We start from the raw sequence: 23822 nt of genomic DNA, 5'->3' as shown, positions 1-23822 counted from the left end.
GTTTCGACTTTAATAAAGGTCGGATTGTAGCCTATCGCGATTGCAGTTATCGTATCGCGACATTGCTGCTCGCATTGGTCGAGAGCCAATGACTGTTAGCAGAATATGGAATCGGTGGGTTCAGGAGGGTAGTATGGAACGCCGTGCTGGATCCCAACGGCCTCGTATCACTAGAAGTCGAGATGACAGGCATCTTATCCGCATGACTGTAACGGATCGTGCAGCCACGTCTCGATCCCTGAGTCAACAGATGGGGACGTTTGAAAGACAACAACCATCTGCACGAACAGTTCGACGACGTTTGTAGCAGCATGGACTATCAGCTCGGAGACCATGGCTACGGTTACCCTCGACGCTGCATCACAGACAGGAGCGCCTGCGATGGTGTACTCAACGACGAACCTGGGTGCACGAATGACAAAACGTCATTTTTTCTGATGAATCCAGGTACTGTTTACAGCATCATGATGGTCGCATCCGTGTTTGGCGACATCGCGGTGAAAGCACATTGAAAGCGTGTATTCGTCATCGTCATAGTGGCGTATCAACCGGCGTGATGGTAGGGGGTGCCATTGGTTACACGTGTCGGTCACCTCTTCTTCGCATTGACGGCACTTTGAACAGTGGACGTTACATTTCAAATGTGTTACGACCCGTGGCTCTTCCCTTCATTCGATTCCTGCGAAACCCTACATTTCAGCAGAATAATGCACGACCGCATTTTGCTGGTCCTGTAGGGACCTTTCTGGATACAGAAAAAGTTCGAATGCTGGCCTGGCCAGCACATTCTCCAGATCTCTCACCAGTTGAAAACGTCTGGTCAATGGTGGCCGAGCAACTGACTCATCACAATACGTCAGTCACTACTCCTGATGAACTGTTATATCGTGTTGAAGCTGCATGTGCAGCTGTACCTGCACACGCCGTCCAAGATCTAATTGACTCAATGCCCAGGCGTATCATGGCCGTTATTACGGCCAGAGGTGGTTGTTCTGGGTACAGATTTTTCAGGATCTGTCCGCCCAAATTGCGTGAAAATGTAATAACATGTCAGTTCTAGTATAATATATTTGTCCAATGAATACCCGTTTATCATCTGCATTTCTTCTTGGTGTAGCAATTTTAATGGCCAGTAGTGTAATTTTTGTTTCGTAAGTACCTCAAGTTTTTAATTGTGTTATTTCTGTGGATCCTGTACTGTGTTTTGCTGTTTATGGCTTTTTCTTGTAGCTTTCTGGTATGTACAGCACCACAAAGTTGGTCCACTACCGAAACAGGTTGGAAATAAATTATTTTATTAGGTAGCACTGTGTCATCTTGAATTTTTCCAAGTACATCGATGCAGTTAATGGTTGCCTGCAAAAGAAAAAGGGAAGGGGATATTTGCCTATAATTCTGTTGTTGTTTATGTGAATGTTGGGATCGTTCGACTGGAGCTTGATGGGTAAGTATGAAACTACGAATCCGAAGATTCGTGGTTAGGTCCTAGTTCGGTCTACGTACTTTATAGCTTGTTTCACCTCTGGAAGTGATTTTTATACACGAAAATAAAAATAAAGTTGTACCATGGTCGGGAAGAACATGTAGATTGCCGTGGAACTGTGTTTCTGAGTCAGCTGATACAATCGAAGAACGCAGGAGCATAGCACCTGCTACGGCTCCACGCCTAACAACGCACTGTGGCATTGAGACCAACATTTCGGCCGATGTCGGCTGTACGTTGTTATACGATGACCTTCATATTAACGGCGGACGGCATTGGGAAACGAGTTCAATTGATTCAGACGGTGCAGTGGGAATAAAACAATGCGCTAGCTTCGGTTTGATTTCACGGGCTGCACTTGATTCAGGCTAGCTCTCGTTACGTGTCTTTCCCTGTCTGAACGTGAGATTGAGTTTTCAAGTAGCACGTTGTGGCGGGATAATTGGTTTGCAGGTGGCTGTCGATGTTGAGTCAGCAGTTGTCAGCCGGGGCGCAAATGGCAGTGGGCCCCCTGCGACAGCGTCTCGCGGCGAGCTTCTAATTATAGCCTTGACGCAGGTGCGGGCGCGGGCACGGGCACAGTGGAGGACCCGCAAGGCCAGGCTGCAGCCCGCCTGGACCAGTTACTGCGCGCCAGGACGGCTGCCGGTCCCGCCTTAGCATGGAAGAGCGCCAGCCGGACACCAGTGCTCAATGGCTGGCAGAGCGGTGCGGTAGCGGCTAGCGGCGGCTGGGTACGTGGCGGACAGCCGCGGAAGGGGCGGTGCTGTGGCTACTGTGTGTGTGTGTGGGGGGGGGGGAGACAGAGGGAGATGGAGAAGGAGAAGGAGAGAGACAGAGAGAGAGAAGGAGAGAGAGGGAGAAGAAGGAGAGAGAGGGGGAGAAGAAGGAGAGAGAGGGGGAGAAGAAGGAAAGAGAGAGGGAGAAGAAGGAGGGACAGGTGAAGAAGAAGGAGAGAGAGAGAGTGAGAGAGAGAAGGAGGGGGAGAGAGAGAGAGAGAGAGAGAGAGAGAGAGAGAGAGAGAGAGAGGGGGGGGGACGAGGGGAGAGAGAGAGAGGGAGAAAGGGAGAGAGAGAGAGGGAGAAGGGGGGGAGAGAGGGAGAAGGGGGGAGAGAGAGGGAGAAGGGGGAGAGAGAGGGAGAAGGGGGGAGAGAAGGGGTGAGGGAGAGAGAGGGGGTTGATGGAGAGAGGGGGGTTGAGGGAGAGAGGGGGGGTTGAGGGAGAGAGGGGTGTTGTGGGAGAGAGAGGGGGGGAGAGGGGGAGGGAGAGAGAGAGGGGAGAGGGAGAGAGGAGGGAGCGAGAGAGGGGGAGGGAGAGGGGGAGGGAGAGGGGGGAGGGAGGTAGGGAAGACAGGAGGAGGGAGAGAGGGAGCGAGGGAGGGAGAGGGAGAGGATGGGAGGGAGGGAGAGGGAGGGTGGGAGGGAGAGAGAGAGATAGAGAGAGAGAGAGAGCGACTGCGAAGGACAGCACACGTATAGAGTTGACAGTTTACTTCTGTTCGTTGGGCATGTACTTCGGTGTCTTAAGTAGTAAAGTGCCAGACTAAGGGATTGAACGTTGCTTGTCGCCCTGTCATCTCTCAAAACTACTCTTCTCTCTGCATATTCTGGATCGTAAGCATGCTACAAAGATATTCTGTAGTGAATGATCGATTACTGAATACATTCTGGTCTTTGTCTAGCTGAGTAGGGATGTCTGAAGTAAGATACTGTGGCGAGCAGAAGTTGTAGCCAAGCGAGCACGAACGCGCAAGGCCGTTTTAATCACACGAAACTGTATAGGGGAGTCTCGTATCGTTGTTTGATGCAGCGCTGCTATAGATGAGAGTGACATATTAACTTGCTTTGAAGTTGCTTTTGATGGCCATTCATATGCGTCGTCCTATAAATACAGGGTGACAGTTATTGAACTAAGTGAAAAAATGTAAATTAATTAAAAACTTCAACGTGCACACACTTTATTCAACATGTAAACGTCACTACAGATATTCGGATTTAGGTTATGACATGTTCGATCTGCCTGTCATCCTTAACGATGATGTGGTGGAGACGAATAGCGAAATTCCGCATACCACTCTGAAGTGTCGGAACATCGATGCTTCAAATGGTTCAAATGGCTCTGAGCACTATGGGACTTAACATCTGTGGTCGTCAGTCTCCTAGAACTTTGAACTACTTAAACCTAACTAACCTAAGGACATCACACACATCCATGCCCGAGGCAGGATTCGAACCTGCGACCGTAGCGGTCACGCGGTTCCAGACTGAAGCACCTAGAACCGCACGGCCACACCGGCCGGCAACATCGATGCTGTTGATGACCTCCTGAATAGCTGTTTCTAGCTCAGCAATCGTTTTGGGGTGATTGCTGTACACCTTGTCTTTAATACAGCGTGAAAAAAGCAGGTCGCATGTATTCAGATCCGGAGAATATGACGGCCAATCGAGGCCCACCCAATGGCCCCTGGGTACCCCAGAGCCAGAATACGATCCCCAGAGTGCTCCTCCAGAACATCACTCTCTTGTTGCGGTGGGGTCGAGATCCGTCGTGCATGAACCACATCTTGTCGATATCAGTGTCACTTTGGATAATGGGGATGAAATCATATTCGAAAACCTTCGCGTACCGTTCGGTACTCACCGTGCCATCAAGGAATATCGCACCTATTATTTAGTGACTGGACTGTGCACACCACAGTCACCCGTGGAGGGTGGAGAGACTTCTCGATCGCGAAAATGCGGATTCTCAGTCCCCCAAATGGGCCAATTTTGTTCATTGACGAACCCATCTAAATGAAAGTGGACTTATTCGCTAAACCAAAGCATGCGCATGCGCATACTAATTCCCAACATGTTCCGTGGCCAACCGTGCAGTTCGAACCTCCTAGCGCAAACCGTTCAGAAGTTATGACGATTTTATTTCATATAGTTCAATAATTGTCACCCTGTACGTTGTGAAATTCGGGCCAGCGCCATGCTACTTGACATAATATAATTTCCAGCATTTTCAGATCTTTAACGTGCATTTACTTAAGTTCAAGCTTAACATTCATTGTGGGGTTAATTTCGAGGCACACTGTAACCCACAAACTTTCGAAGACGTTTGGAGTTTGTGGCAAAGTCTCGACAGCTGACTACTCCAATTCCATTACAAAGAGTGAGTGAGTGAGCGAGAGAGAGAGAGAGAGAGAGAGAGAGAGAGAGTAAAATAAAATCATAATCGTGTTTCCAGTCACAGATTCGGACTCGTTATGCCACACCAATTAATGAAACAACTGTCGAATTTAACTGGCTGATTTAAACATTAAAATTAATTTTCCCAAGCTACCTGACGCCACCGACAGCTCGCTTAAGTAGAGGATTATCGAATGATGGGGCTGGAGAAATTTTCGTGATAACCAATCATTTAATTCATAAAACACTCAATATGTCGTAACTCTGCAGTGTCCCATAAGCCGTTAGTTTCAAATTCAAACCAACGCAACGACTGCGCTGACGAACACCAACACTTCCCGCGATCAGAGACTAGGCGCCACCACAGGACCACCAAACTGTGCGTGGGCGGGCTGAGCTACCCCTCAGCAAAAAACCAAAGCGACCATCGGACTGTTGGCTAAATGAACCTTTTGCTCTCAGAGGAAGCACACAGTTGTACGGCGTCCAAGGCAACAAAACTACACAGGAGACACAATCTCAATTCGTTGTTGTTCTTGGTAGGCATCCCGCACCTCTTCGTGACTAACACTAGTGCGGTAGTTGCCGCCTTTTCCGTGATGTATGTCTTGTTTTCCACCACCTTGGGAACAACCATGAACAGTGTCGTTCAGTTTAAGCCAAGACGTTCGCCATAGAACGCTCTTAGCACATCCGTCGATGATTCAGCTGCGGTTTCACGGTTTGCACCGCGAGGTATCAGCTTGCGCAAAGTGACACTGAACTCTATATCTTCACTACACTCAATTTAAAACCAAGAATGTGATGAAAATTCAACTGAGTTTACGAATAACTTCTAGTAGTATGTATCTTAGATCGTTGTACAGCATTACGTAGTGTTCCTGTACCAGAAATACGCTCTTCAATCTCTTCGACGAGTCTAGAATCTTCTTCGCGATTTTCTCCGCTCTTCGACAATCCCTAATAGAGTTAACGCAGTTATTTTACGCACGTGCGTTTTCGTAAAGAAACTGTGCGCTCTACGAGGCAAATAAAGTCGACAAAGGCGGCTGGAGAGCGCTGAGAGAGTGAATCACGTTAAGCAGCTAGTTTCGTATGCCAACGACGCCGTGTCTCGTGAGGCAGGCTGTCCTGACCGCGTCCACGGCAAAGTTAGTTGCCTCGTCCCGTGTTAGGACGTCTTCAGAGTGCTTGGATTCTGGCTGAGGCCGCGAGTGGGAACTCCAAGAGCGAGAGGGATGAGATGTTAAACATTTTTGGCAAAGTTTTCTCCTACCTGTGAGGATCGGCTGGCTCGTGCTACACGAGATAAGGGAGAAAAGATACGAAGATAAAATCACAGTTGCATAATAATTACTTTTCGTGAAAGACTGTTTTTGTAATTATTCGCTATCCTTCCATAAAACAAAGATTTTCACGTTGTTTTTAAATGAGAATAAATCCATTAATTGCGTTATATTTAACATTTACCAGTGTACGCGAGCATGCTGATAAGTAATGCCTCCGAATTTTTTATGTGAAAACTCTTGAAAACATTTTAAACATAACAAACCTTATTATTATTCTACAGCTTTGTTCTTCATGTGTATGTATTTATTGTTCAACATAGTGACCCTGAAGAAGAGCATATTTCTCCCAACGAGACCAGTTTGTTGACCCGACACCATAGAATGTCTGACTTTGTTGGCGGGTCCACAATCTCACCTTTGTTTGCAGCACTTCATCACTGTCGAGGTCCTGGAAAGTATTCTTTACGTTTTGGAAACAGATGAAAATCGGACGGCACCAAATCGCGACTATTTTGAGGATAACTGATGGCAGTGAACCGAAGGCGTCAGATTTTTGCACGGGTTGCAGAGCTCGTGTGTGGTCTGACATTGTCGTGCTGAAGGAGGTGGTGCCCCATGTGGGACGAACTCTTAGAATTGGTACTTTCAGCTTCATCAGTTTCTCGCTCACCAAAACAGTTACATCGCACACTGCCACGTTAGATGCCCCAATTCTGAGGCCTCTAGTGGCAGCGGTTGCAACTTGCGTCAGCGAAGTGGGAACGTTACTCGAGTAATACGTAATGCTTCAACAGATGCTGACAGGATACCAAAAAATTCGGGCGCATCAGCTTTCAACACGCCCTCGTATTTTAAGCTTGTGTTTTAGTACTTTCAAAGAACTCAAAATATTTTTATTATTACAATGTACAATTCATCATCTTCCGCTTTCTTCTATAATATTTCGAAGCAATATTTGACATAATTTGTCGTAAAACTAGACATATGGCCAGTTAAAGGATTTGTGTACACTTAAAAATATATATACTTAAGTGCATTCTTAATCATAAGTCAGTATTCCAATCTGAACGAAACAAAGAAAAATAACTAGCAAATAACTACAGAGTATAGTGGAGCATTTGGTTTGCAATTAAGCAAATTTATGCAGTTTAGAAAAGTACTCAAGACAGCCAAGTGTCCTCCTACCATTCAAGCTGAAATCAATCTCAAGTGGTGCAAAATATGGCAAGACACAGATTGGAGGTTTTAGTCACAGGACTGGTGGATAGGTACACAAAGGTTACCTATCAATTTGTCATATTTTTATCTCTTCTAAGCGCTGTACTTCTGATCGACTGTCATTTTTTTTCCTAGGATGAACAGAGATAATTTCTGCACGTACCCTGCCTTTTGAACCCCTTTCCAGATTCTTCAAGTATGCCATGGAATTATGGAACACACACTACAGAGAGTGATTCAGCTGCAACTTCCAAAAGTCTTATGCAACCAAGAACGCTTGAAGAAACCGTGTGTGAGATTTTCATGTTCATTCACTCTCTACGTACAAGCTATCAATCCTCCAGAAAAATATGAACAGGACCTTTGTGTAGGAAATTTAATGTACTTAAATTTTGTACTGGGATTCATTGTCGCTGGAGGCCACAGTTTTCGAGTTATTCGAGAAAAAACGCGTTCGAAAGTCACTTGTGCACTATTTTCTTGAACAATTCGAAAACTACGAACTCTAAGAAAATTACATTAAATTTCATACAAAAATGTCCTGTTCATTTTTTTCTGTAGGACTAATAGTTTATTCTTAGCGAGCGAGAGAATATGAAGATCTTGCATGTGTTTTTTGAAGGCATTGCGGGTTGCATAAGACCCGTGTGTATGGGCAGCTGAATCACCCCGTGTACGAAAAGGCAATAAATAAATATTTAATCCATTTTGCATTATTAGAAATAGTCCCATGTACACATCAATATAATTTATTGCTTATGTTTCAATCTGCAGTGATACTGGACTCAGTATTTTTCTTCAAACCATTATACAAGTTAATTAAAGAAGCGGGTTGTTCAGGTACCAGGGACAGAGCAAAATACAAAAGCAGATGTAGGTGAATCACGACATCCTCACACACAATTTCTAGCTTTATTAACGAACACTGTCCACGAGAATTCAATTTCGGGTCGGCCTTTCATTCATTAACGTTATTGCTCCGCGGAAGTTTCGATCAAAGGCAAATCATCTTTACGGTGGCCATTTCGGTGGATCCTCCCGCCGATTTGACACTGCCGCGGATTACGGTGAGTAGGATTTTCGGTAGGAAGGATAGGAGGCAGCTAATATCGATGATATCTTGCCGAATATTAAGGTTCGCGCTTTAAGTTAACGAGGGAGTTTGGTAATAAACTGCTGGTACAAACCTGTTCCAGGCGCCGGCCGGTGGGGAGGCCAAATTAAAAGGTTCATTAGGAGGCGCGCCTGTTAATAACCGCACGGGATGCCCGCGCCACCTCCCCTGCAGACGTCCAGAGGCCCGAAGTTAGCGGGTGCACTCTGTCTGTGGCAGTTCCCCAGTTGACTCACGCTGACCGTTAGGTACCGGGAGTTCAGTCGTTATACATAAGGGTAATGTAATCTCACACATGAAGTACATGCACATTCCACATAACACGCTTAATAATTCAAATAGGCGAAGGTGGGGTAAGATGAAGAATTTGACAACTGAGGCGTTAACATGTAAAAGCACGTAAGTCACCAAAGAAACCGAAATTGCGTTTTTTGGTGAAGACCCGAGCCAGCGGCATGCTGCAGTCAGTAATTCGCTAGATAGCATAGTTTAGTTTCCGCAGCTTCCTAAAGACAGCATAAGCAGCAAGATGTATATTTTTTGGTCACAGGGAAAACAGTAATCGTCCAGTCAGCACGTACATTGCACCTTACAGAAGGTCACAATGTTGTCAATTTATAGTATTTATGTTTACAGGTGGTCTGAAGTGCAGAATACAAGTTTTCGATTCTAAACTCTCTCCTAACTTGCGGGACTTTTGGTAGGAGATAAACAAATAGTCACATACGTTATGCTTTTAAAAATGTTGTAAAATTAGAGCTATAATGCTAAAGGAATGCATTTTTACAGCTTTTATTGTAATTCGAGATATTTTCTCTGTGTCTTGGTAAGTATGTGGTGTGAAATTATGTATAATCTGTGAAAATTATAGAAAATTTAGCTGTCTACAAGAAAGGCGAAGAAAGACACTAAGAAAAAATATTTCACACTGTGGTGAAGAACTATTTCTATATGGAATTGAGATCTGGAAAGTTAGGGGGACAATTAGAACAGTGCAAATAGACTATATGAGAAGATGTCTACAATTAAGACACGAAACGAGGACATACGTGCTCCATAACAAACGTTTTGGAGAATGGAGTGCTTTAGTGATACAGGCAAGTACAGAGAATGCCTAATCATAGGTGGCCGAGGAGGTTTTAAACTGAGAGCCGCCCGGAAGAAGGGAGGAAGGTCAGCGCTAAGACAGAAAAAGAATACATACAGGAAGCAATGGAAGACAGAAGTCTAAGACCAGATACTAGAACGAACAAGTCGTTGGAAGTCCTCTGCAGAAATACTGAGCTATGCTGCCTCTACTTTGTTGTTGTTGTTGTTGTTGTGGTCTTTAGTCCACAGACTGGTTCGATGCAGCTCTCAATGCTACTCTATTCTGTGCAAGCCTCTTCATCTCCGAATAACTACTGCAACCTACATCCTTCTGAATCCGTTTAGCGTATTCATCTCTTATTCTCCCTCTACGATTTTTACCCTCCACACTTCCCTCCAGTACTGCATCTATAGCCGTATATAATTTCGAAAGTGTTGCCGGCGCAGTAATTTGTGCATTAAGTGACCTTTCGATTATGCACCGTAATGTTCGATAGGATTCATGTCGGACGATCTGGGTGGCAAAATCATTAGCTGGAATTGTCCACAATGTTCGTCAAACCAATCGCTAACAATTGTGACTCGGTGACATGACGCAGTGTCACCCTTAAAAAATCCATCATTGTTGCAGAACATGAAGTCCATGAAAGGCTGCAAATGGTCTCCAAGCAGCCAAACACAACCATTTTCAGTCAGTGATCAGTTCTGTTCGATACGAGGACTCAGTCTCTTCTACGCAAACACAGCCCACGCCATTATGGAGCCACCAACATCTTTCTCACTGTCTTCCTGACAACTTGGTCCACGGTGCCACATTCGAACCCTCCTATTAGTTCTTAGATACTGAAATCGGGACTCATCTGACCAGACCACGATTTAAGTCGTCCCAGTTCTGACGATATTGTCACGAGCCCAGGAGAGGCGCTGCAGGTGATGTCCTATTAGGAAAGGCACTCGCGTCGGTTGTCTGATGCCATAGCCTATTAACGATACATTTTGTCGCACTGTTCTAAAGAATACGTTCATCGTACGTCGTAGTTGATATCTGCGATTATTTTATGCAGTGTTGCTTGTCTGTTAGCACTGACAACTTTACGCAAACGCCGCTGCTCCACGCCGTTAAGTGAATGCCGTCGGCCACTTTGTAGTCAGTGGTGTGGAATATTGAACACCCTGACGATTCCCGAAATAGAATGTCGCATGCGTCTAGATCAGACTACCATGTCCCGTTTAAAGTCTGTTAAAAGGCGTCGGAAACATTCTCACATTAACCACCAGGATAAAGATGACAGATGACACCTCGACCAACGCACTGCAGTTTCATACCCTGTGTACGGGATACTACCACCATTTACATACGCTACTGGCAATCAAAATTGCTACACCACTATTATGACGTGCTGCAGACGCGAAATTTAACCGACACGAAGATGATGCTGTGATATGCAAATGATTAGCTTTTCAGAGCATTCACACAAGGTTGGTGCCGGTGGCGACACCTAGAACGTGCTGACGTGAGGAGAGCTTCCAACCGATTTCTCATACACAAACAGCAGTTGACTGGCGTTGCCTGGTGAAACGTTGTTGTGATGCCTCGTGTAAGGAGGAGAAATGCGACCATGATGTTTCCGACTTTGATAAAGGTCGGATAATAGCCTGTTGCAATTGCGGTTTATCGTATCGCGACATTGCTGCTCGCTTTCGTCGAGATCCAATGACTGTTAGCAGAATATGAAATCGATGGGTTCAGGAGGGTAATACGGAACGCCGTGCTGGATCCCAACGGCCTCGTATCACTAGCAGTCGAGATGACAGGCATCTTATCCTCATGGATGTAACGGATCGTGCAGCCACGTCTCGATCCCTGAGTCAACAGATGGGGACGTTTGCAAGACAACAACCATCTGCACGAAGAGATCGACGACGTTTACAGCAGCACGGACCATCAGCTCGGAGACCGTGGCTGCGGTTACCCTTGACGCAGCAACACAGACAGGAGCGCCTGCGATGGTGTACTCAACGACGAACCTGGGTGCACGAATGGCGAAACGTCATTTCTTTCGGATGAATCGAGGTTCTGTTTACAGCATCATGATGGTCGCATCCATGTTTGGCGACATCGCTGTGAACGCACATAGGACGCGTGTAATCGTCATCGCCATACTGGCGTATCACCCGGCGTGATGGTATAGGGTGCCATTGGTTACACGTCTCTGTCACCTCTTGTTCGCATTGACGGCACTTTGAACAATGGACGTTACATTTCAGATGTGTTACGACCCGTGGCTCTACCCTTGACTCGATCCCTGCAAAACCCTACATTTGAGCAGGATAATGCACGACCGCATGTTGCAGGTCCTGTACGGGCCTTCCTGGACACAGAAAATGTTCACCTGCTGCCCTGGCCAGCAGATTCTCCATATCTCTCACCAACTGAAAACGTCTGGTCAATGGTGGCCGAGCAACTGGCTCGTCTCAATACGCCAGTCACTACTCTTGATGAACTGTGGTATCGTGTTGAAGCTGCATGGGCAGCTGTACCTGTACACGCCATCCAAGCTCTGTTTGAATCAACGCCCAGGCGTATCAAGGCAGTTATTACGGCCAGAGGTGGTTGTTGTGGGTACTGATTTCTCAGGATCCATGCACCAAATTGCGTGAAAATGTAATCACATGTCAGCTGTAGTATAATATACACTCCTGGAAATGGAAAAAAGAACACATTGACACCGGTGTGTCAGACCCACCATACTTGCTCCGGACACTGCGAGAGGGCTGTACAAGCAATGATCACACGCACGGCACAGCGGACACACCAGGAACCGCGGTGTTGGCCGGCGAATGGCGCTAGCTGCGCAGCATTTGTGCACCGCCGCCGTCAGTGTCAGCCAGTTTGCCGTGGCATACGGAGCTCCATCGCAGTCTTTAACACTGGTAGCATGCCGCGACAGCGTGGACGTGAACCGTATGTGCAGTTGACGGACTTTGAGCGAGGGCGTACAGTGGGCATACGGGAAGCCGGGTGGACGTACCGCCGAATTGCTCAACACGTGGGGCGTGAGGTTTCCACAGTACATCGATGTTGTCGCCAGTGGTCGGCGGAAGGTGCACATGCCCGTCGACCTGGGACCGGACCGCAGCGACGCACGGATGCACGCCAAGACCGTAGGATCCTACGCAGTGCCGTAGGGGACCGCACCGCCACTTCCCAGCAAATTAGGGACACTGTTGCTCCTGGGGTATCGGCGAGGACCATTCGCAACCGTCTCCATGAAGCTGGGCTACGGTCCCGCACACCATTAGGCCGTCTTCCGCTCACGCCCCAACATCGTGCAGCCCGCCTCCAGTGGTGTCGCGACAGGCGTGATTGGAGGGACGAATGGAGACGTGTCGTCTTCAGCGATGAGAGTCGCTTCTGCCTTGGTGCCAATGATGGTCTTATGCGTGTTTGGCGCCGTGCAGGTGAGCGCCACAATCATGACTGCATACGACCGAGGCACACAGGGCCAACACCCGGCATCATGGTGTGGGGAGCGATCTCCTACACTGGCCGTACACCACTGGTGATCGTCGAGGGGACACTGAATAGTGCACGGTACATCCAAACCGTCATCGAACCCATCGTTCTACCATTCCTAGACCAGCAAGGGAACTTGCTGTTCCAACAGGACAATGCACGTCCGCATGTATCCCGTGCCACCCAACGTGCTCTAGAAGGTGTAAGTCAACTACCCTGGCCAGCAAGATCTCCGGATCTGTCCCCCATTGAGCATGTTTGGGACTGGATGAAGCGTCGTCTCACGCGGTCTGCACGTCCAGCACGAACGCTGGTCCAACTGAGGCGCCAGGTGGAAATGGCATGGCAAGCCGTTCCACAGGACTACATCCAGCATCTCTACGATCGTCTCCATGGGAGAATAGCAGCCTGCATTGCTGCGAAAGGTGGATATACACTGTACTAGTGCCGACATTGTGCATGCTCTGTTGCCTGTGTCTATGTGCCTGTGGTTCTGTCAGTGTGATCACGTGATGTATCTGACCCCAGGAATGTGTCAATAAAGTTTCCCCTTCCTGGGACAACGAATTCACGGTGTTCTTATTTCAATTTCCAGGAGTGTATTTGTCCAATGAATACCCTTTTATCATCTGCATTTCTTCTTGGTGTAGCAATTTTAATGGCCAGCAGTGTATGTTCGTATCGCTATCCAAAGCCTTTGTCACTTCACTGTACATGTAACTTCTGAAAATGCGAGAACCTTTCCCGCAAAGTCAAAATTTGCTGCCAGTGCGAGGATGATCAGCCCTACGATGATCAACTAGCTCGTGTTGACCTTTGCACTCTTTAATTCTGTGCAGCCCGTCGGCCACTTAGAGGGTGTCCTTTCAGTGTCGGCCTAACGAGACAAGTTCCCGTCAGCACGGCGAGGAGACGCCGCACCACCGCTACTGCACGCCGCGGCAGTTAGGAGGTCACGCGGAACGCCGCCGTCGACGGCACAAAAACAAAATCCGCCGCTATAAAGCCCGCAGATTTATCGCCCCACATGCTAATGCCGGGAATTAAGTGGCGCCCTGAGGCGGCAGGACGGGGAAAAAGCGAGTTGACTAATGCCCCTCCTATTTGGTGGCACGGCGCACAGAATTTGGTGGCCATCGGGCGGCGCGGCCATTATGAATGGAGGCGGTCGCGCCGGGCGGCGAGGCGTCCGCGCGTTAGCACGCACTTCGCCTTCTTGTTGGCCGGCGCGGCAGGAGGAAGCGGCGGAGGCGGCTTCGGCGGCGGGCAGGCCTGTAAATTGCGCTTAACGCCGCCATCTCGCGGCCCGGCCGACGCGGCGGGCGGCGAAAGCGGCCGCTGGCGCCGCCAGATTGCGCCTCCCTGTAATAACGGTCGCCGGCAGCTTCTGACCTTCTTGGGTCAACACGAGCGGCTCACCAGCGGCGCAGCGAGCAAACGAGGAACCCGAGCAGTCCAAACTGGCCCGACCTCCGAGTCGGCAGAAGTGCCGGCGCATCCTTGCTGCTATGAAAGGGCTCGACTCTTTTCATAAATACATTGAAGTGTCGGATTTATTGTTCCCTACTGTCGTAATCCCGCATCGGCGTAAGGTTAGCATGGTTGTTTTTAACATATTTAGCACGGTAAATTTAGCTGTGCCCAGATACCCTTCCTGTGCCATCCCACTACGTCCCCCACAACCATTCTGGTACGGAACGTGTGTACCTCAAATGCCTGTGGGTGATGTTATTAATGTGAAAGTGAGCGCTGGCCGCTGTGGCCGAGCGCTTCTAGGCGCTTCAGTCCGGAACCGCATGACTGCTACGGTCGCAGGTTCGAATACTGCCTATGGCATGGATGTGTGTGATGTCCTTAGGTTAGTTAGTTTTAAGTAGTTCCAAGTTCTAGGGGACTGATGACCTCAGACGTTAAGTCCCATAGTGCTCAAAGCCATTTGAACCATTTTTTGAATGTGAGTGAAAGTTTTACAAATGTTTGAGACTGGTGTAACTGAGGCGGAACTTGAATATCAGCCCTGTATTCACCTAGTTGGATGTCGCGAACTGCCATGGCCATGCTGGCTGCCGCACCGACCCTCACCATTGATAGACAGCGCAGATTCCATCTGAGAGTCCGCATCCCGAGGTCGTGCGGTAGTGTTCTCGCTTCCCACGCCCGGGTTCCCGGGTTCGATTCCCGGCGGGGTCAGGGATTTTCTCTGCCTCGTGATGACTGGGTGTTGTGTGCTGTCCTTAGGTTAGTTAGCTTTAAGTAGTTCTAAGTTCTAGGGGACTCATGATCGTGGATGTTAAGTCCCATAGTGCTCAGAGCCATTTGAACCATTTTTGAACCATACATCTGAGACTTGCGCACCTCCCCATCCCAGATGTGGCGCTTTAATAACTACGGGTATCCAGACAGGTCATATACGAGACGATTGTGTACGCCAAATAATTTCGGCGCCCAGAATAAAGTTATCAGGAAGTGAATACCCTATAAAAAAGTCGGATGCTGTATTGAGGTGGTATGCTTGTACACTGCTTCTCTCTGATCACAGAGCAGTGTTCAACTGAAACACAAAAATATTAGTCACACAATGAAAACTATTAACAATCATTTATTAAAAGAATTAGCTGTTGCCAATGGCAGCACTTGTGTATCAGTAGTTTTGTTGTGATGAGTGATGGTGAGTAAGTAAGCTGTTGTATCTATGTCAGCTGCCGTTGCCGGCCAGTGTGGCCGAACGGTTCTAGGCGCTTCAGCCAGGAACCGCGCGAACGCTACGGTCGCAGGTTCGAATCCTGCCTCGGGCATGGATGTGTGTGATGTTCTTAGGTTAGTTAGGTTTAAGTAGTTCTAAGTTCTAGGGGACTGATGACCTGAGATGTTAAGTCCCATAGTGCTCAGAGCCATTTGAATCAGCTGCCGTTGCATGTCTACCTGTTGCAGAAAATCCAGTTCCCCCACCACTCTTCTGGCCCAATGCACGATGTGCTGGCATGCGCAGCGTCACTGCCGAGCGGTGTGTGCGGAAGTGCGTGGGCAGGAGCGCGCATTTGTTCATCGTGTGACTGAAGTAACTATACATTACACACAGTGGACATTATGCAACAAATTTAATAACTTTTCAACGTAGTTCATTGCACTGATTTAAAAAAAGGTGACCCATCCCAGATTTCGTTCTCTTAGGGGTCCATTTTTTTTTCTTTTTTTTTTTTACTTTTTGAAGTTTTTTATGTTGTTCCTCAAGGTTCAAGTTACATCTTCGTACCAAATTTCATAAAAAACAATTCATCAGTTTAGTCGAGAAAATGTAACAGACAGAGTTATTTTCGCATTTAATAATACTAGTATGGAGGTATGGATTAAACACAGTGAGGATTATATAAGCATTGTATTCATTACGTTGAATCTTATTATGTGGATCTCGTCAATCAATAAAAGCATTTTCACAAATACAATAGAAGTTCAAGCTTCAAAGAGTAAACAGTTTTTTTCAAAGAGTAAATATGTTTCCCTACGATGTGGTTCAAATGGCTCTGAGCACTATGGGACTTAACATCTATGGTCATCAGTCCCCTAGAACTTAGAACTACTTAAACCTAACTAACCTAAGGACATGACAAACATCCATGCCCGAGGCAGGATTCGAACCTGCGACCGTAGCAGTCTCGCGGTTCCGGACTGAGCGCCTAGAACCGCTAGACCACCGCGGCCGGCCCTACGATGTGTTATGTTCTTAAAACGAGATAAAACTTTAAATTACTTTATACCTTTTGTGATCCGATGTTGATGAAATGAAGTCTATATATTTCCCAAGCTACGCCCAAGGTATCTGTGAATACCCCATGAGTATTCGTCTGACAGTTTTGGAGATTAGCGTGTTCAAACAGACAGAAACGACAGCTTTTCAGTTTTATTATTAGTATAGATATGCTCAATAAATAGTCAATGTTAGTGTTATGAGTGGCGTAACACTGAGGTAAAACGTCTGAACACTGGACTAACGTAACTCAGTGAACGTTGGCTAACTTACAGCAGTTCAAATCTGCACGGCTGTCAGTGACAGTAATTTAGTTCACTCAGTTAATAATAAACACTTCGGCACTCGGCGATAACTGCGGCTATGTGACGATACTTAATGATAACTGCTGGTAAGCCTTTCATAACTGCAACTGCAACTGCAATTAGCCGAGTGACGGAGTGCGGCATTTAAATCTGCGTTCGGCGAAAGAATGTTCCTCTGCAAACTACTGATGCTCCGCAGTTCACACCAAGTGCTTGGCAGAGGGTTGATCGATCCACTTTCTCACTATTTCTCTACCGTTCCACTCTCGAAAAGTGTGCTGAAAACAAAACCACTTAAATGTGTTATTGCGACCTCTAATTTCTCTAAATTAATGTCTATGGTCATTTCTCCCCAGGTAGGTGAGAGTCACCAAATTGTTTTCGCTTTCGTCGGAGAAGGTAGATGCCTAAAATTTCGTGAAAATGACATCTCAACAGTGAGAAACACCTTTGTTCTAATGACTGCCACTCCAGTTCGTGTATTATAACCATGACACTCTCTCCCCTATTTCGCGATAGTACAAAACGAATAGGTCTTCTTTGAACTTTTCGATGTTCTTCGTCAATGCTGTCTGTTAGCTATTCCATACCATGGAGCAATACCCTAGCAAAGGACGGACAAGCCAAATATTGGCAGTCCGTTAACTACATTTGTTGCGTCTTCTACTAAGTGTTTTGCCAGTAAAACGCAATCTTTGGTCCCCTCCCCACAACATATTATATGTGACAGTTCCAGATTCAATTGTTCGTTATTGTAATCCCCAGATTTTTAGATGAATGGACAGCTTTTGAATTTGCGTGATTTGTCGTATAACAGAAATTTGACGGATTACTTGTAATACAGAAGTGAGCTGACCTAACATTTTTTATTTTTTATTTCTGTAGTCTACTGCCACTTTTCGCACCATACAGATGTCTTGTATAAATCGCTTTGTTGGTTTTGATCTTCTGATGACTGGTAAATTACATCATCATCTGCAAACAATCTAAGACGGTTGGTCAGACTGTCTCCTAAACCGTTTATGATTAGGACCAGCAGAGGACATATAACACATCTTTAGGAAACGTCAGCTATTACTTTTACTTGATCGCTTTCCATCAGTTACTAAGAACCGTGGCTTTTTCTTTCAGTTTTCACAAATCCAGTTAGAAACTTTCCTTTGTGCCTGTATTGCTTTCATTCTGTCATTTTTTTTTCAGTCATCAGACCGAGTCATTATAATCTTCTTTTCTACTACCTAAAATACTCGGTACATCAAGTTGTGTTGTTCCTGCTTGCTTCAGGACTTGTTTCATTGTTGCAGTTTCAGCTTTGCGTTGACTCTCGTAGAATTGCATAACCTGTCTAGTTAATCTGGTCTGTTACAATCTCCTAACATGCTCATGGAACTTTTGCCTGGATTTTTTTTCGTATCGAACAAATGTTAGCATTGTTCCAAATTTCTGTATTTGCTATTAGTCTATATATTCCTTCTTCAGTATAGTTTCGACCTAAGATTTTCTTGATTACTTTCTGCTCACTCTATTTGATTTCTTTAACGTCACTTTCTGTTTGAAACGAGTGCATCAGTGCCATAACTACCCTGGATACTATACAGAAATTTCACTATAGCACAAGATCGTCTAAAAAAACTAAATGCGCCATTCGCTGAAACGAACCTCTGTGAGATATTGAAACAGCTTTTGCACACTGAGCCTGATTTCTCGCGACGATTTAGCGATTGGGTACCGTTGGTAACAGCGCAGTATCAGTTGTCAAGAATCGTATCCCAGCCAACACATAGTTAGAGACAGAGAAGATGCCCCTTCTAGCACAGAATCGTAGTATACCTAGCTGAGGCCAGAGAGTCCTGTTTATCAATTAGAGAGACAGGTCGCGGTAATGAATCACCGCAGTCACCTTGGGCCGGTCCCGGCCGCGGCAGCTCCTCGCGTCGTCTCAGGTTTCGCGTGACTGCAGACGCGCCGGCCGCTGTTTAACGTAAAGGCTGCCTCTTTACGGCGCCCGGCGCTATCATTACGAAGTAACGAGCAGGTATTTCGCCGGCAGCAGCGCCGCGTCCGCCGCCAGGGGCGCTGCTGTCGCTTTGCGGCTCTGTTATTACAGGCCGCGCCGAACAGTCGCGGCTTGCTTTTTCGCGCATGCACAGTTCCGCACCCACCAAATGTCGGCGATCTGCGCCTAACTCCTCCCCACCCTCCTCTTCACCCACCTGTGTCCGACAAAACATGAATTTCAATACAGGAATCGTATTCGTGATGTGTTTTCGGAAAACAATCACGAGTCACATGGATACTCTGGTACAGCAGCTTAAGTAAGGGGCCATTCCAGTTGCAATAGTTACCCTCATTCTACCTTTTACATATGTAATAGTTACCTAGTGGAACTCGCACGAAACTAGCTTGAAGATACATAATGGCGTGTTGACGATGGCGCCAAGCAAGGCTTTAAACTTTGAATGCCGTAGGGGCAATGAATATCTGAAGATACTCGTGTTTGGAAAGTACGCGGGTTGCCCATAAAGTGATGCACAGCATTTTTTTTTTCCTCGGGCTAAAGCAATGCCACGAATGCTAAACGTTAGGTATGTAATATTTGAAGTCTCCTGAATGAGCACGCCAAGTTTCCGTCACTTCCGACAGATAGCGTAGCTGCAGGACAGCTTCAAAATGGCGTATATAGGTGATGTAGGTTACACGCAACGTGCCGTCATTGAATTTCTCACTACAGAGAAAGAAACTGTGGGAAATATTCACAAACGTTTGTGCGAAGTCTATGGAGCATCTGCTGCCGACAGAAGTACAGTTAATCGCTGGGTACAGAGGGTGAGGTCATCAGAAGACGGTTCGGCGGAGCTCCACGATTTGCAGCGGTCGGCGAGACCATCTACGACTGTCACATCTGACCTAGTCCCCTCGGACTTCCACTTGTTTGCGTCATTAATTGTTCAAATGACTCTGAGCACTATGGGACTCAACTGCTGAGGTCATTAGTCACTTGGAACTTAGAAGTAGTTAAACCTAACTAACCTAAGAACATCACAAACATCCATGCCCGAGGCAGGATTCGAACCTGCGACCGTAGCGGTCTTGCGGTTCCAGACTGCAGCGCCTTTAACCGCACGGCCACTTCGGCCGGCTTGCGTCATTAAAGGATGCCATTCGTGGAAGACATTTTGAGGACGATGAGGAGGTGATTCATACAGTGAAGCACTGGCTCCGCCACCTGGACAAGGACTGGTACCGACAGGGCGTACACGCGTTTGTTTCGTGCTGGAGGAAGGCCATAGAACGGGATGGAGATTACATGGAAGAGTAGGGTGTGTAGATAAAACACCATTCTTTCGTGAGTGTAGTTCTCGTTATGTTCAATAAAGAATTGTTGAAGAAAAAAGTGTGGTGCATTACTTTCTGGGCAACCCTCGTGTACAGCCGAAAATTCCTTGCACATTCAAATTCGAATTCAGGACCTTTACCTTTCGCGGGCAAGTGCTCTATCGACTGAGTTACCCAATCACGCGTCACGACCTGTCCTCATAGCTTTACTTGCACCAGTACCTCATCTCCTACCTTCCAAACTTCGCAGAGCACCGACCTTTACTTAATGGCAGTGTATATTTTTTCGGCGTTGGAAAGAGTATTAAGGACAGTTTATATGACATAACGTGTTTGGTGCCTTATCAGATAGTATCCAGGTAACAGCGCCGAAACAACTGTCACTCCGTCCGGAAAGAGAAGCCACCAAAATCCTCCTTGCTGTAGCAAATCCACAGTCCAGTCAAATTAATGTGACCACCTGTCAAAAGCCCGAATAACCACTTCTGCAGCGCCGACCGCCGTGAAAAATGTAGGCCGAGTGTGCTGTCATCAACGGCACCCTATCACGAAAAGTGAGGCTCTGTGTGAAAAAAAGATGTTTTAATACCTCAAAAAGGTTCGTTCCCACGAGGCCCTGGAAGGTAACGACAGCGACGTCGATCCATGCCGACTCCATCGCCGTGGCAAGCTGCGCTAGGTTTCTCGGTTGTGACTTTAAAAAACTCTGAGGAAATGCTTTTCAGACCTCCAGCTACAGTTAAGCGTTTGGTACAGCTGAGCAGAATTTGTGGGATCACTTCTCCAGACGGCGTGAATTGTTTGCAGCGCTGTTTCCTTGTTACTGTCAAATGAAGTGCTGCACATGTTACGTCCTTGAAATCCTCTTCGATAGCTGTTTCCAAAGCCACAAAATGTCTGGTCCCATTAAAAGAAAACAATGACGGTGTCATAATTCTACCGCTATGAAATTAGTAATTACTGCGTGCGTCATAAGATCTACGGCATAGTCCGCTATAACGTAGCTAAAAGTGCACCTAGGTATCACCACTAGTTCTGGACATACTGGATTGGCTCTGTGTTATCTGCATCACGTCGTGTATAACTTTCGTCGGATGTGGAGAAATCACGCGATAAGTCTGTGTGGAGTGACAACATGATGACGGTGACCGCCCAGGTAACGGATGATTCCTGCTTTGCCCGCCCACGCGCTGTTATTACTCTGCAAATGGTCCAGGCCTTTGGCAGACGGCGCTCGGCGGTCAGCGCCGCTTTCTGGGAACAGCCGGCCGCTTGCCAACTACTTTTTGTCGTCCCCCCCCCCCCCCCCCCCACACACACACACACCGTCTGACCACCGGACTCGTAATTCCCATCAACTTCGGCCGTTTTGGAGCGACGACGGAATGAAGATCTTGGCGAGCGCCGAAATTACGGGCCACTTGTTATAAATCAGACGCAGGAATCCAGCGCCGCGCGCCTATTCCCCAAAATTCTGGTGAAAATGAAGGCCAGGGACGCCGCGGTCTTGTTACCGAGGAGTTTTGGGGACCACAGGAGAACGCTCTTCCACTTGGCTGTTTCATCACCCCATTACTGTTTAACATAGCAGCCGCTCCAGCCTAATACAAAAAGCTTCCTATATGCGGATGACTTGGCGCTGGTAATTCAGAGTAACAACATAGAGACTGTGGAACATAACCTCACTAACGCTGTCAAAATGCCCTCAGACTATCATGACAAAAATTTCGGGTAAGAGCGATTATACCGAGGGTTCCATATAAACATAATTATGTGTATAGATAGGGCGTACATCCTGGGAATCGAGAATTTCGACAGATTTTGACTCTCATCGGTATCGATACTGGCAAGATATCAAAATATGTGACATAAATGACAGTATCTTTTGATGGTATTGACGCAGAAGCTTAAATTTGGTACGCCATCAAGGAATCATAGACCCTAGTGTGAAATAGATTATTACATGGTAAGTCTACCCGTTACTAAGAAAAATTGATCTTAATAATCGGAAAAACAGACAGACAACAACGAAGTGATCTTATAGGGGTTCCGCATTTACCGACTCAGTTCCGTATCTGAGTCTGTAAATACGGAACCCCAAAAATAATCTCAAGACAAACGCAGCAAAACCGAAGTCTGCGTCTTTCATTCTAAGAACAAACAAGCCTCACGGAAGCTACGTATGAACTGGAGAGGAACACAGTTGGAAGACAGTAATGCTCCATCTATCTTCGGTGTTACCTTGTGCCGCTCTGTAATCTTCAAGACAACTCAAAGCAGAGGTTTAATCACGTAAGGGTCTGCAACGTAACGTAACTGCTTCTGGATGGGAGCCCATTCTCAATCGGGAGAAACTAGCACTTTTATACTGGCCACGAAGCGGCCACTAATATACAGAGGCACAATTAATTAAAGTGTGTATTTCTTTTGTTCATGTTTACATCTACATATCACTGCCATTCGTCGTCAGAGGAATTCCTAGTTACAGACATAGTGAAAACTTTCAGTCTCTTGCCGCCAATACTTCACCATGCACATTAAAATCAAAGAAGTTTATAAAACACTTTCAAAATCATATACATATTTCCATTCTGTACGTTTAAAAATTGACTCGATCGTATTGCGCCGCGAGGCGTGGCCACGCGGTCTGATGCGCCACGTCACGGATTGCCCGCCCCTCCCGCCGGAGGTTCGAGTCCTCCCTCGGGCATGGGTATGCGTGGTTCAAATGGCTCTGAGCACTATGGGACTTAACATCTGAGGTCATCAGCCCCTAGAACTTAGAACTACTTAAACCTAACTAATTTAAAGACATCACACACATCCATGCCCGAGGCAGGATTCGGACCTGCGACCGTAGCAGTCGCGCGGTTCCGGACTGAAGCGCCTAGAACCGCTCGGCCACCGCGGCCGGCAGGCATGGGTGTGTGTGTTGCTCTTAGCATATGTTAGTTTAAGTAGTGTGTAAGTCTAGGGACCGATGACCTCAGCAGTTTGGTCCCTTAGGAATTCAAGCACACTTTTTCTTTTTTTGATCAAATTGTTGCAGCTGAGGAAACGGACAGCAGAGAGCGAGGAATTACTGAGGTTGTTGATATTATAAGCGAAAAGTTTCTTACAATGCCGATCAAACTTTTAATAATTCAGCTGTCTGTGTCTCACCAACTATTAAATAATGTTGTTGTTTTCTTTGTTGTTGCTGTCTTCAGTCCGAAGACTCGTGTGATACATCTCTATATTGCTCCTGTTTGATTTCGTGTTTAAACTCTGTACTCATGTGACCAGAAGTCCAGTTCTTCCTAATACCGCACTTTAGTAATTCACACTGCATTTAACTTTAACCTACCCGTTTCCCTTTTTAAATTCTCTGTCCTACCTACGCCGTTGAGGTATTTAACATTCCGCGCTGCGACCCGCAGAAAGCCAGTTTTGTTTCTCCTTGTGAAAGCATCCTCCTGAACGGTCTCCATATGGATATCCGAATGTTGGACTGTATTATCTCCGGAATGTTTTACCCAGGATAATGCTATCATTTATAAATGATAAGGCTACA

Source organism: Schistocerca piceifrons, chromosome 7 (assembly GCF_021461385.2).
Source record: "Schistocerca piceifrons isolate TAMUIC-IGC-003096 chromosome 7, iqSchPice1.1, whole genome shotgun sequence".
NCBI lineage: Eukaryota > Metazoa > Arthropoda > Insecta > Orthoptera > Acrididae > Schistocerca > Schistocerca piceifrons.
The sequence above is the reverse complement of the archived record's forward strand: the minus strand, read 5'-3'. Positions refer to the sequence as shown.